Below are 14725 nucleotides of genomic sequence, written 5' to 3' on the forward strand. Positions count from 1 at the left end.
AGTCGTGCAGCATTGGATTAGAAATGTTTTGAAGAGCAAAGATACCTTCAGTCTTGTTGCAAAAGAGTTGAATAGCGTGATTTTTCAGGTTAGAGAGATTTATCTTTATTTTTCACACCTTCATCTCTGTCACTTAAACACCTCTCCAGTATTTATTTCATAGTGTCTAATTGTCGTATTTTAGCTATACAACTACCATAGATAGGTTGAATAACTTTCTTACTCATCTGGTTTTGCTGCTTTAATATATGCTACCACTATGACTAAAGCTATCACCTTTAGGCTGATGGTGAGGTCCCTGCTGACAGAAAAAAGGGAAACATTGCACCCATTTTTAAAAAGGGTAAAAAGGAGGATCCTGGGAACTACCAACCTGTCAACCTCACCCGTGTGCCTGGGAAGATCATGGAACAGATCCTCCTAGAAGCTGTGCTGAGGCACATGGAGGACGGAGAGGTGGTTTGAAACAGCCAGCATGGCTTCACCAAGGGCAAGTCTTGCCTGATCAACCTAGAGGCCTTCTATGATGCAGCCACTACATCAGTCATCTATTAGGATTTCTGTAAGGCCTTTGACATGGTCCCCCACAACATCCTTCTCTCTAAATTGAAGAGATATGGATTTGATGGGTGGACTCTTCAGTGGATGAGGAATTGGTTGGATGGTCACATCCAGAGGGTAGTGATCAATGTCCAGATGGAGGTCAGTGACAAGTAGTGTCCCTCAAGGGTCAGTACTGGGACCAGCACTGTTTAACATCTTCATCAATGACATGGACAGTGGGATCAAATGCATCCTCAGCAAGTTTGCAGATGACACCAAGCTGAGTGGTGCAGTTGACATTTCTGAGGGACAGGATGCCATCAAGAGGGAGCTGGACAAGCTCAAGAAGTGGGGTCATGCAAACTTCATGAGGTTAAATAAGACCAAGTGCAAGGTCCTGCACCTGGGTGAGGGCAACTCCCAGCATTGACACAGGCTGGAGAATGAAGGGATTGACTGCAGCCCTGCTGAGAAAGACTTGGGGGTACTGGTGGATGAAAAGCTGGACACGAGCCATCAATGAGTGCTTGCAGCCAGCAAGGCTAACCACATCCTGGGCTGAATCAAAAGAAGCGTGGCCAGCAGGTTGAGGGAGGTGATTCTGCCCCTTTACTCCACTATAGTGAGACCCCACCTGGAGTGCTGTGTCCAGCTGTGGAGTCCTCAGCACAGGAAAGACGTAGAGTGGGTCCAGAGGAGGGCTACAAAGATGATCACAGGGCTGGAGTACTTCTCCTATGAAGAATGACTGAGAGAGTTGGGGCTGTTCAGCCTGGAGAAGAGAATGCTCTGGGGAGACCTTAGAGAGGCCTTCCAGTACTTAAAGGGGGCCTACAGGAAAGATGGGAACAGACTTTTTGACAGTCTGTAGTCATAAGACAAGGTATAATGATTTTAAACTAAAAGAGAGTAGATTTAAACTAGACATAAGGAAAAAAAAAATATGAGGGTGGTGGAACACTGGAACAGGTTGCCCAGAGAGGTGGTCCATGCCCCATCCCTGTAAATTCAAGGCCAGGTTGGATGGGGCTCTGAGCAACCTGATCTGGTTGGAGATGTCCCTGCTCTTTGCAGGGAGGTTGGACTAGATGACCTTTAAAGGTCCCTTCCAACCTACACTATTCTATAATTCTATGATTCGTTCTATGTTTTTCTTTTTGTATCTCTCTGAAAATGTTATTCCAGTGGTGTAATCTTCGCAATAATTTTGGCTATATCTATTCCCCTCTCAAAATATTTAATTTGCTTGGCCTCATCTTTCTCTATTTTTTTTTAACTATGCAATATACATATTGCACCAGAGAAGTACACTATTTTGATTGTGAATTCTCTTAGCTGCAGAGATGTAAACATAATGGAGTCACCTCTTTCCACAGTATTTCTCAAACAGTTGATATTTTTGGAGATGGCCATGTGAGCATTAATTTTTTTATGCACATTAGTCCTTGTTTTTCATTAATCTGACAGCTGCAGAAATCAGCCTGGTGTTGTGTAGGTTGGTGTTGCACATGAGAAGCCTTACATAACTTGTTACCTAGTTAGTCTTGAGAAAAGTTGTTTGAAAAACACAGAAGTCTTAGGAAATATAATTGAATAAATAGCTATCTCCTTTAAGTATAAAACAAAAATTGACTTTTCTGAATGAAAGAAAAGAAAAACTATTCTTCTTAATTTCGTATGAAAGTAAAATTTAGAGGAATTTCTATGTTTTCCTTGCTTGAGGTGTACTGGTTGTTGGGCAGACTATTTTGATTAAATGGTACTCTATTTAGTTCTCAGTTTATCTAATTTTAAGTGATGTCTCTCATTCCAGCTATCCTCATCTCTCTGGAGCTTAAAGCACATCATTACTGGGGGCCTGATTCACTGCCAAAAATTACATACATTGGGGAACATGGCTGTAGAGGAAGAAACATAGTTGATTCCACTTCAATTTCTGTGGGAGTACATTGTGTCTGTGTTCTTTTTCCCAGGCTAATCCCCACATCTGTGCTTTTGCAAGTTAGTCAGTATGTTGAGGTAAGAGAACTCCAAAAAGGATGATAAACCAGACAAAGCATTGAAAAGCTAGAAGAGTCCCATAACAATTAGTTAGAAAATCTACTAATAGCAGTTAAAAAATTGGCGTATAAAACATAGAGATCTTTCAAGCAAAGAGGAAGGCAACTAGTGAACGCTCCAACTTCTGCAGAGATGATGGTCATAACGAATATTCTGGTGTGCCAGGATCCTTCACGGGGTCGTTGCAAAAAAAATTACACTGTGATGCTGAGGACAAGTTACCTTCAAACTCAGCTCATGTGCTGCAAGAATTTATTTTCTGTGAAAGAATCACTAAGGATGTTTTGCCCAGGATTGATATCTCTATTTATTGCCATTGAGATACCTGATATTAGGGGTACAGACTTGTTTCACAAAGTAGTCAGAAGCCTCTGAAAGTGTGTGACCTATGTCACCTGTCAGGAGAAATCAGCTCCCACAAAACACCAACAGTATTCCAGCTGCGTATACTGTCACAAGACAGTGCTTTTGTAGACCACTAATAGAAGGTGACTTAGATATTTGGTATCAGAAAGTCTAAAATATATTGCTTCCCATTTTTTAACATACTGAGATGAGAAATGAAGTGGTGAAACACAATTCAAATAAACAAAAACTAAAATAATCTCTAATATTGACTCTTAGCAATCCAATTATCAATTTTATTAAAGCACCTGAAATAATGGAGGGATTACATGCTAAATGCTGGTAGGGTCTAGGAAAGCAATGTAGCTATAGGAGGCAGAAGCACAAAAGTGTGAAACACAGATGTGAATGTAAAGGTGTTTTATACATGTGAAGGACTTTTCCATCTTCACTGGCAGTCTGTTGTAGTTGTGATGGTCTAGGGATAGAAATGAAAACAATTTTATGAGAAGATAATGGCTTTTGTTAACATACACTGAAACAATCTATTGAAAAACTAGATGACTGAAAAATAACTATGTTCTATGTGTATCTTTGCAGTATCTTGAGACAATAAAATGATAATAATACCTTGCCTTGTTTTACTGTATTATGTATTATGTACTTTCTAACCATATTAACCCTCGTGGGTTTGAATGTAGCCATACTTTTTTCTAGACATGCATTGAATTATGAAAAAATAAGTGCAAAATTGATTAGTTAGAATCAAGCAACTTCTAATAAAAAAAGGAAAATCAGAGAAAAATAGGAAGGCTACATCACTACTTCCTGGGCAGTGGTGACGCAGTGTTTGGTAATATGCAGGTTAAAGCATGTATTAGTTTCAGGAAGAGCAAAGTCATGATCTCATGCAGCTCAGAGAGATGTTATGTGATTGAAAAGATCATCCACATTTTATAGATCAAAATATTTTCATGTGAACAGAGTTGCTGGCTAACTAGGTACTTTTTGCTTGTTTATTTGAACTATTAAACATATACCGTTGTTCTCATACCCTTCAGAGCCCAACTCAGATAATAGAAGAAGCAGGGATCTTTTTGTTGAGCTGGGGCATTGGTAGGTGAATATTTAGAACAAGTCAGAAGCAAATATGCTTCCTTTTTCCACCTAGAAATAGCCTGGTTGGCTGAGCTAGCTTGGAACTCCTACCTTTGGGTAAATCACAGTTTCTCAAGTAACCATTAAATAGTTGGAACTTCAGTTGAGTGCAAAGAAACATTCATACATCTATTGTTCTCTCTCTCTGAAGCATTTCCCTATTCTTCAGAAATATTCTTAAAATTCACTTTTTATGTCTTGGTATTCAGAGATTTTCAACATCATATTGTAATACTTACGCATTAACAGCCACAAAATTTTATTTTCACCTGAAATTATCCTATAGATGTTCAGATTTTAAATGTAGGCCTATCTTACTCAGTACTTAAGTTCTTCCCCAAAATGTTCTATCAGTTATATGGGCATACCTGTGTAAATATGTTTCTTTAGACTGAAGCACATTTTCTATTATTTTTATTTATTATATATTTAATCCAGTTATCTTTAGAACTGACAGCCATATAATAATGCTCCAGCTATCTCTGGGTATTTTAACTAAGTATATTGGTATTTCCGGTCTTCTAAAGCCTTGATAGTCATTAAAGGATCACTTCAGTTTTCACACTGACAAGCAGAACATGAGAACGAGCTCAAATAGCAGATCATTAAACTGATGGCAGACAAACTAAAGAATCTGATTTTAGCCGAAACAGCTATAGTGTATTCATATACAGCTATTATTTGGCTGATCGCACGTTAAGTGCATGCCAATTGTACCTTCACAGTCCACCTAGAAATTACAGTTGTCTCTGGATTAATTGTGAAGAGGAAAATTTGATTTTGAAACTGTTTTCTAATAACAATTGGGAAAGGAGATGAATATTTGAACATAACTTCCTAGAGAGAGCTATTGTGTACAAATAAAATCACAGATTGAGCTCGAGTCTCGAAAGTCTGATTCTAATCAAAAGAGACTATCTATCTTCAGTTTTGAAAGGTTGTTCTTCAGTGTAAAGGCTTGAGAATTAATTTGTATCAGAAGCTATGTGCACATGGCACAGTATCAACATTGTATCACTCTCTGATTTTATGAGAAAAAAAACCAAACAGCAATAGTGCCAGGATGTCATAATTAAAAGACTGAGGGAAACAGAAGGTCATCTTTAGAATAAGCAGTATATACCTTACTGGGCCATTTTGTTCAAAGTATCTATTATGGTAGCTAAATATTTCTCTTAAACAGTCACTCCAGTATTGACTTCAGTGTCTGACATACAAAATACCTTAGATTCACAGACATATTGGAAAATATTTCTACCTGGTTTTAGTTATAATTTGTTCTCTTAGTTAAATCTCCTTTTGTATAATTGAAGTTATACGTTACTCTTTATCAAAACTAATGCCACACTTCCAGAAAGATTCTTTTTTTCTCGAAATTCAATTAGCATCACTTTGCAGGTTATAAAATACCCAGGAAAACCTCTGAATTTGGTGAAACTGTGTCTCCTGTTAACTTCCATACTGCACTTTGATTTGTATTGAGTGAGGTCAAAATATCTACTGCGGATTTCAGTGAGGAGGAGCAAATGGCCAAGACTGATTGCCTTGTGTTCAGTCCAAAATTGAATGAGGTGACCAGCAAGTGGACGAAATTACATGGGTGTTGACTTTCCTTTTGTATGAGGGCATTTTTGTTTCTCTGTAAAGCAGAAGAGTAATCTCAAAGCATTCTGGATTTCTTTTGACTCCTTTGGTTGTTCTGTATCCCCAGGTAATTCTAAGACTTGATTCTTTCTTCCAGATCTAACTAGTGAGAATTGTGATTTAATCCTTTCCAGAGCAGACAATTGAAAAAAACTCCACCCATTACTGCTGTAGAGTTGCCTAGAAACTCTTGAGGCTTCAAAGTCAGGGTAGACCAAAGAGAATTTTTTCTTGTGCTGAACTTTCTAGTTGCTGCTAACTCAGTTTTGGATTTAATTCAAATTTCTGATCCACATCCCTACAGCTCTTTCTGGTAATACCTCTCTCTTTCCAGTGAAAAGAGGATTTGGCTTTCAGTTCAGTGGGCTGAATTAGCAGGGACAAGATGCATTTCATTGAGAGAGCCCTTGAATATCGGCTGGAGATCCATCTGGAGATCCATCTGAGCCAGTCTTGACTCCTGTAGGGTAGGATAAAAGGCTCATCGCTTTGTTCTGCCTTTCCCCATCTTGGATTTCAGACTGCTCTTAGCAACACTGTTCTGGACACTGCCTTGTTTTGTTGCATTTTTAAAATGTGCTGCTACACTATAGGAACACATACTGAACCTTACTTCTGTGTTTAATGTGAAAGTGGTGACAGCCATTATAGAAAGGAATAGGAAGAGAAGAAATACTTTACAGGATTTCTGCTTGGTTTTGCTGCATTTGGCCACTTAGGGTCAACTGTATGGCTATACCCCTTCCAGCTGCTCACATCTGCACCTTAGCAAAACCTGGAAAGCTGAAAAAGTCCTTAGTCTCATTAGCAACAACTAATAACATCACTGTATTATCAACATTCTTCACATAATAAAGCCATACTAAATGCAAAACAAAACACAGCAGCTATTGAATGAAAATTATCTCCATCCCAGCCAAAACCAGGACAGAGACTTACTTGTAACATCGGTAAAGGCATAATGCTTACATATATCAGCAATCATTAAGTATTTGTCACGTATGGTTTGTGAATAGACAATACTAAAAAAAACCAGACTAAATTCTTCAGGTGTAAATAAAAATCAGTGTCCTCTTTTTGACAGCTGTCCTGTTGACTGCAGTTGTTAAATGTGTATTTCTAACTCCATCAAGTATGGAGCTTGCAAGGAGATTCAGCTGATCTTTGCAAGATTGTTACAGCAGTATTTTTCCAGTCTATCTGCATATCAGAGAACGATGAAGGTTAGAGTGAAAGCGTGATGGAAAAAGAATTATGTAGAAAGGTGAGACTGAAACAATCTATCAAAGAGAGGATGCAATCAAGGAGAGCAGCATTTAGAAGGAAAGTTAGGGAGTGTTACAGAAAGACATAGATGGAAAGTAGGGAAAAGTAAAAGTTATTAGATTAAGAGGGAAGATGGCATAGATTATACGAAGGACTCTGGCTTTTTCTTGTGTTCATGGGCCCAAAATTCTCTTGCCAGCTTTGATTGTCATCAATAAAACTGCTTCCTCACAATTACCATATGTATCTGGAAGCTAGCCACACTCCTTGTTTAACCACAGTACATGCTTTGGAAATTTCATTTAAATGTCAAAACTGTCTGTTTGAATGGAATTGGATTCTATTTAACTGTTTGCTTTTATCTAAGTCAACTTGCAGCACCAAAATAGTTGCTGATTTTTCTAACATTTAACCTCTTCCTCTCCATTTCTTACTTTCTTCAGTGTCAAAATGCATTTTGGTTTTATTTATGTGACAGTCTCATGTGCATATACATGCACACACTAATAAAAGAGGAGCAAAGTGAGTCTGAAATATTGCAGAGTTCTCCAAATGGGCCTGAACTCTGTTTTTAAACCATACTAATGGCATAGCATTGAACTATCATATATAGCACAACAGTGATCCATAAAATACTCTTTCCAGTCCTCCCTTTGGATCACCTAACTCAGTTGTTCATGATTACCAAGATATTGCAACACTTAGTTAGAACCGCCTCTCACAACTTCTTGTCTTGTACTCTTTTTAGGTTTTCTTAGAGCCTCATGGAGGGTAGACACAAGTGGATTGCTTATATTTTTACAGATCTAACAATAATGTTCATTGGTTTTCTAAAAAAAAAAAACTTATTTAAATGATCTTTTCATACTCATCCAAATACTTTAGAACTACGTCAAATTTTGTATGAGTTTGCTAGCCCTTCTTCAGCAGCCATTAAATCATCTGTATGCATCTTACTGGAAGACTTTTCAGATCCTCATCTATTAATAACTGGAAAAACAGCTGGTGCCAAAGCTACACCATATGGCAAATCCTCATAGTGACACAAGCGCTTATGGTGATATAATAATGAATGAAAAGTGAAAAGATTAATTGATGATATATAGTATAGTAGAGAGGCTTTAAGGGATTGCCATTCGTATGGATCACACAAACAGTTCTGACCTAGCTGTTTAATACAAGGACAAGGTCTTTAATTTACACTTAATATTATGGAGGACTAAACTTTGAAGTAATACTAGTTGAGCAGGCAGCTCTGACTAACTTCTTGTCTCCAGAATAACCTGAATTTTGATGTTCCTCTTTGGTTTTGCATACTACATGGTTTTGAATAACTTAGGAATGCAGAGTAACATAACATATAGCCCTTATTGTGCTGCTTCCATTTTTACTACTTTCCTGCTAAAGATTTCTTGCTTCAAGCCATGCCTTTCCTGTTTTAGCATCTAACCCTCTTTCCTGCTGGTTCCATTATCTTTCATCAACTATACTTTTACTATTTCATCTCTCCCTTGGTGTCCTCTTCAGCTTTTTGTTCCTTTTTTTCAACTCACAGTATAAAATGAACTACAGCTGCTTCAATGTTAAGCATCTTTAAAGTACCCAGAAAACATGGATGCTTTATCTGATTTTCCTTCTCTCCTTGTCTCTAAACTCCTACCATATGTAGTTCTTCCCTTACCTGCTATGTATTCTTTTTCACCATTTTTCTTAACTTAAATCACAGATGATCACAATGTTTTTATCTTCTTTCCTTGACATGTCAAGTATCTGCCAGTCCTGTGCTTTCTTCCTTCTGCCCTTTCCATGTTTGTGTACCTTTCTCAGATAAACTCAATGAGTCTTTTACTGGTCTTCATCATTACTTTCTTCTTCTTCTACAAAAATCTTCACTGCTGCCCTTTAGTTCTCTTTCCTCATCTTACCTGATGCATAAACACAGCCACAATCTCTGTACCAGTCGTCCTCTCTCTCCACTCACAGTCTGCCTTTTTGCCTTCAAATCAAAAGTTCAGGCAGTCTTTTTGATGTTTCCACAACAGTAACTTGCAGTCACCTCAGGCTTAGCACAACATAAACAGATCTCACATTCACTCCTATTGTCTGATTTTTCTTTCTTTGTGCCTCTGTAAAGCAATTTATCACTCAGGGACATTATTCCAAACAATTATTTTCTTCTTAGGAATATCACCAAGTTCTCACTTCCATGGTATATGTGAATGTGAAAATCTCAGGCTCTTTGCAGCCCTGGATCAATTATTTCAGCTTCCTTTTCATTACTCTTGACAAATGCTGTCTTTACCCATAAGTGCCCATCTTGAATGCAGCTACAGGGGATGTTTTCCTGCCCATTATTTTCTGCTTTCCTCTTTGTCCAACATAAGGAGTTTGGTCTTTAGTTTCAAAGCTTTTCATGGGAAATCACCAGTTATCCTTCAATCGTTCTTTTTCATGCTTTCACCAGCAGTCAGTAGTTACACAGAAGCGAGCACCTTTGTGCCTTTTTCCTGTGACAGTTTTCTTAATTATCCTCTGTAAAACTGTCTTTTGATATACTGCTTGCACATCATCTGCTAACTGTTATCAGTGCCAGTCATCTCTGCATTCTGAAATCATGTTATCATGGCATCTCTCTTTCGTTTTTATCTGTCTCATATTATTTAGATGGTATGCACCTGTGAGATCTCCTCTTTTCATATGTCAGCATTATTATTATGTTCTTGCCAAAGCTCTGTGTAAAATTTTGAAACCACTGAGGTCAGGACTCTCCCTCATAATGTAAGAGTTACAGTACTCCATTTACACAGATTTAACCTTCTACTAGCGGAACTTCAGAAGATAGAAAATGGTTCTAAGGGGCTAGTGAAGGAGCCAAGATTACATGACATTGTAATGCTGACAAAAATTTACATAGTTCAGTACTAATCTCAGATACTTTTGGACATCCCAGCATTTTCAGTTTTTTACTCACATCTTGAAGTACCTTTTTTTGGTTTTGTTTTTTTTTTAAACTTTCTCTATGGAGAATTTGGGGTTTGTTTTCAGATAGAATGATCTTCATATGTTGTGCTCAGTTCCATAACTATGAGCTGGTCCTTTACTGCATCTTCCATAAAAACTACTAGTGCTGTTTGAGAGTAGAACTTTTGGGATAGGAATAGACAATTTATTCTGAATTCTCTTTCCTGACATTTTTTAGTCATTCTTTTTGCTTTCTGTCTTAAATATCTTTACTTTTTGCATAAATTTACTTCTGTTTCTTTTGGTATTTCTCATAATTTTTTCCCTTTTTCCCCCTTTTCATTCAAGTTAACATGTCTATATATAGTACTCTGCAATTCTACCATCTAGCTATTCAGTATACTTTAGGGTAAAATGTTTCCCATGTGTTGAGCTTATCTTGATGCATCACAAGATGTACTACTCATTTGAATGTTTTTGTCTAGCTGCCTATAGCCACACAGCATTTTGTCTAAAGATTTTTATCTTACAGACACATGCTTTTGTAAAAAGTCTGTGGTAGTAGTTTTTGTGTTGTTCTCTAAAAGTAATTGTCTCTTAAAATCATCACTAGATATGTCTTTTTTAAGCAGACCTTTATTATTAGCTATGTTTTGCAAAAAAAAAAAAAAAACTACTGAAATTTATACCTTTATGATGTGACTGTATGTTTAAATATTTTATATCAATATTTTGTTATTTGGACAAAAACCAAAGTGTCTTCTTATCACCACCTCAAGCAGGCTCTCAGCAGCCTCTGCGTTAAGAGGCAGAGATAACTCTAGCTGCCTAAATTTTTTCTGTTGAACTTACTTCTCCACCTTTTAGCTTTTTACCCTTCTAAAATAAACAGCACTGAACTGACCACACTTAGGAGATTTGAAAAGGTGGTTAATTCTCTCAGCTATAGAGAAGCAGCAGCTCCCTAGGACACAGCAGAGTGTCCTCGAATCCTTCCATGTCCATCCAACATCCTTTGACAGCTCCCCGTAAGTGAGGAAGAACACTCAGCTAGTAGCTTCCTGCCGTTAAAAGTGATGTGGAAGATTTTGTCCATTTAATCCCCCAATATTACCATAAGACATGCATATCTAGACTTTCTTCGTACCCTGAGTGATAGTCTGAAGCCAGCATTCCCAGTGTGTGTACAATGTGGTCTTTTTTCTCTATGTTTTCCTGACAGGACATACCACTTTATTTTGTTGCTTTTACTCCTTTTCAACTGTGCAGTAAAAGACAGCTGAACTTCAGATATATGATACAAGATACATCCTGAATGCAGTTCATATAATTCAAGAAGTTTTTGTACAGCAACCCTACATCCTTTTTGCAGAACTTCACTAAGACCTCAACAAGAGCAGTTAAAGTAGTTGAGTTCCTGTTTCCTCACACTATATTTGCGTATGTTTTTGTATCTTTATTTTGTCCTAGCAATAACTTCATCTCTGGTTTACTTAGTTTTTCCATTTTCAAAGTTTTTACAATTCAAGGTGGGGGGAAGATTAAGTTATACCAGGAATGAGACTGACTGTTTTTCTTTGCCAGGGACACTGCATTTCAAAATGGACGAAGCTCTTTGGAAACATTCTGCTTCCCAGTTATTTGCAGAGTCATTCAAGTGCCTAAGCAAAACGTAGGCATTTAGTGACAATTTAGATGCCTTCGGTTATTTAAGACATCTGCAGGGTAATACAGTATAACACAGGACTACTGGGAGCCCCCCATCTGTCTAGAGCAGCAGCACAAGTCCAAATGGAGTACACTAGCAATTTTTAAATGGTACCAGAAACCCCATGTAGGCAGCTGAGTTGCTCCTTTTGGATCCACACCAATTTCAACACAAGAAGCCTCTGGCCTATATGCAGTGCTCTCTGTGCCCACCTTACAGAGCTGCACATTTTAGCAAGAATAGATTTTTGACGGCAAACACCGAGAACAGAGATTGACTGGAAGAGTCATGGTTCCTGTAGATCAGGTCAAAGTTGCATGCAGAGCACCAGGGAGGGACATTTCCATCTCCTGGGAGTAAAAAAGCCTTTTGTGAGTCTGTTGCATGGACTGTGAAACGTACAAGTATTCATTGATTCAAACGCAGCCTTCTTTTAAGGGATTTCACCACTATTCTATCTCTAAGGCTGTGAATGTATTTTCTGTAGTTTGTATTTCACTGTCATGAATCTTTACAGTCCACCAAATTCTAGGAGCTGCCACTAACATCTAGAGTAAATTATATATTTGTTTATTTCTTCAAACAAATGAATTGTGACAAATCCACATATATGTACAGTGTGCAAAATTACCACAGAGTAAATGAGTGTGCATGTGTTTGCGAGTTGGTACAGGATCAATGTTATCACTAAAAACAAATTCATCAGAATTACAAGACTGTTTACATGCAGAATAAAATTGAAAAATATTGATGAGATGCCTGATTTATCTCTGATGAAAACCTGGTTATGTACAGAATACTGTGTTGGCTACTCCTTTTGTTATCAGACTACTCTACTATTTCTGAATATTGCATATATGCAAAAACATAAAATGCCTTGTAATTCTCTCCATTGGTATGCTCCACATTGTACTCTCTACTAATGGCCTACGCTTATCAAGATTTCCTTTCTTGTGCATTTGTTCTGTGCCAACATTAAGTCAGAACAGAATTGAAATACACAGTTGGAAGCAGTAGCTGGAAAGCACTTTCAATTTATTGAACCTCATAACTTGGCAGATACAAAGATTAAGAACTGTATGAGACCAATGAATTTGCAATGGTATTTAAAAAAAAAAATAACGCTTTTACGATTTTTCTTTCAATTCTCTTCCAAAAACAGGTGGTTATCTTACAGCCAAATAACTAATGTACATTAGCTGTCTCAATTTAAGATCCTAACAGCAACAAGGCATGAGTAATTTTTTTTGCTGCCACTGTGTAATCAGGTGAGGTTAACATTACAGCCTGACCTCACCTACCTACATCACGGTCAAAAATTTCATTTCCATTAGGATTTGACAGAAAGCTAGCTAATGCATACAGTTATCTCATTGTAAAAAAAAAAAAAAAATGCTTTTTTGACAGTGAAGACATAGCCTAAGTCTACGTAGTAAGACAGATGGGGCTAGTTGTGCGAGCAAACAGGATTTGGTTCCGTATGGCTCTCAATCAGAGAAGCCATAAGCAGAATAGAGCAAAATAGCAGGAGGTAGCTGAAAAATATGAAAGGGACATTTGGAACAGAAAGAATGAGTATCAGTAAAAGAGCAGGTTTATATGCTAATATTAATTTTGGAAAATTTTCTGCCAGCAGATGCATCTTGCTAAAGAACTGTTTTCTTTATTGCAATAACAGATGTATATCATTGTACCCTGAGAAAATGGCACTGGCTAACATCAATCCCATATGCTTTTTGTTTTAAGGTAAAAAAATAAGGTAGTTATGCTTCAACCCTTCTGCCAACGTTAGTTCTTTTACAATGCTGAGCTGTTTCTTTTTGATCTAAAAGTTATAACCTGAAATGTTACCTGATTTAAATTTCAAATTCACAGGTCACTATAAACTTTTATAGTGGTGAACAGATGTTCATGTGATCTTTACTTAGCTGTAGAGTACCTTAAAAGAACAACATGTCAGTGGAATATCAAAATTAAACCTCCATAGGAAGTGCTAGGGGGCTAAGTCTTTCAAAAATATTCAAGTTTGCTATTAGTTTTGCTGTAACCCCTTGTTCTTTGTCCCCCGGCTTTACATGAACCACAGACTACTACTAATTGCTTTAGCAATTTATTCCCTCAGAGGTGAAGTACCATTGCGACACATATATGGCTTTACTTACGCTTATGTGTTTCTGCACATCTGTGTACACAGTGTCTTATTCAAACAAAAAGGCTAGTACACGTCAAGATGTCACTGCTACCGTATTTGTATTTGATTAAATATCTCGTAACAGTTAGCAATGATAATAACAATTCAAAAAAAGAAAGAAGCAAATTGTCAGTATCGCACTTTTCAGGGACTCATACAGCTGTTCCTTAGCTTATCAAATGAGGAGGAAAAATAGGAAAGTGTGAGGGAATGTTTTAAAAGTTAGCTGTAACTTTGCAATTTAAAAACAAAACCATTAACTGCACATATTTGTATCCAAATTCTTCCCTCAACACTGCTGTATTTCTGAGTAACTCTGTACATGACTTAAGGTTTGTAGTGGTGGGCTGCAGGTCAGAATCAGGTCCTCAGAGTTTGGTTCACACAGGTGGCTACAGGTACCACAAACCTCAAAGCTATGAATAATTTACAGCTTAAGCTGAAGTATTACAGAACGACGGTTTGTGTCAAAGCCATTGTATACATTCTAGCAGCTTATAAAAACAGTTTGATCAATATTTTTGTAAGCTGAGAATAACTTGGGGCCTCGGCATTCTTCATTTAAGGAGAAAACTCTGTCCTTGGCACAGTCTTCAGCACGGATTCATGGCTCCCTCCCTCACACCACAGCCTGCTTTAGAGAATAGCAGGCTGATGCTCAAGTCAGCAGTATTATCAGCCCCCTCCTGCCCTTGCCCATTCAAATAGGGCAGGAAAACAGCACAAGGAATTTAGAGGGATTTGTGAAGGAATAGCAGAAGAAATAGAGAGGATTTTTCTCAGGCCCAGCTATGTGCATGCACAGTGCAGAGCTGCCTGAATGTAGCACTCTCACTCCATCTGGAAGG

At 37.6% G+C, this 14725-nt stretch overlaps 1 pseudogene; it reads right to left on the minus strand.

Annotated features, from left to right (window-relative positions):
- Window positions 1-703: 703 nt before the first annotated feature.
- The window catches only part of LOC147596377 (uncharacterized), a 75764-nt pseudogene continuing 61742 nt past the window's right edge, over window positions 704-14725 (minus strand).

Source organism: Chlamydotis macqueenii, chromosome Z (assembly GCF_036417535.1).
Source record: "Chlamydotis macqueenii isolate bChlMac1 chromosome Z, bChlMac1.mat, whole genome shotgun sequence".
Taxonomy (NCBI): Eukaryota; Metazoa; Chordata; class Aves; order Otidiformes; family Otididae; genus Chlamydotis; species Chlamydotis macqueenii.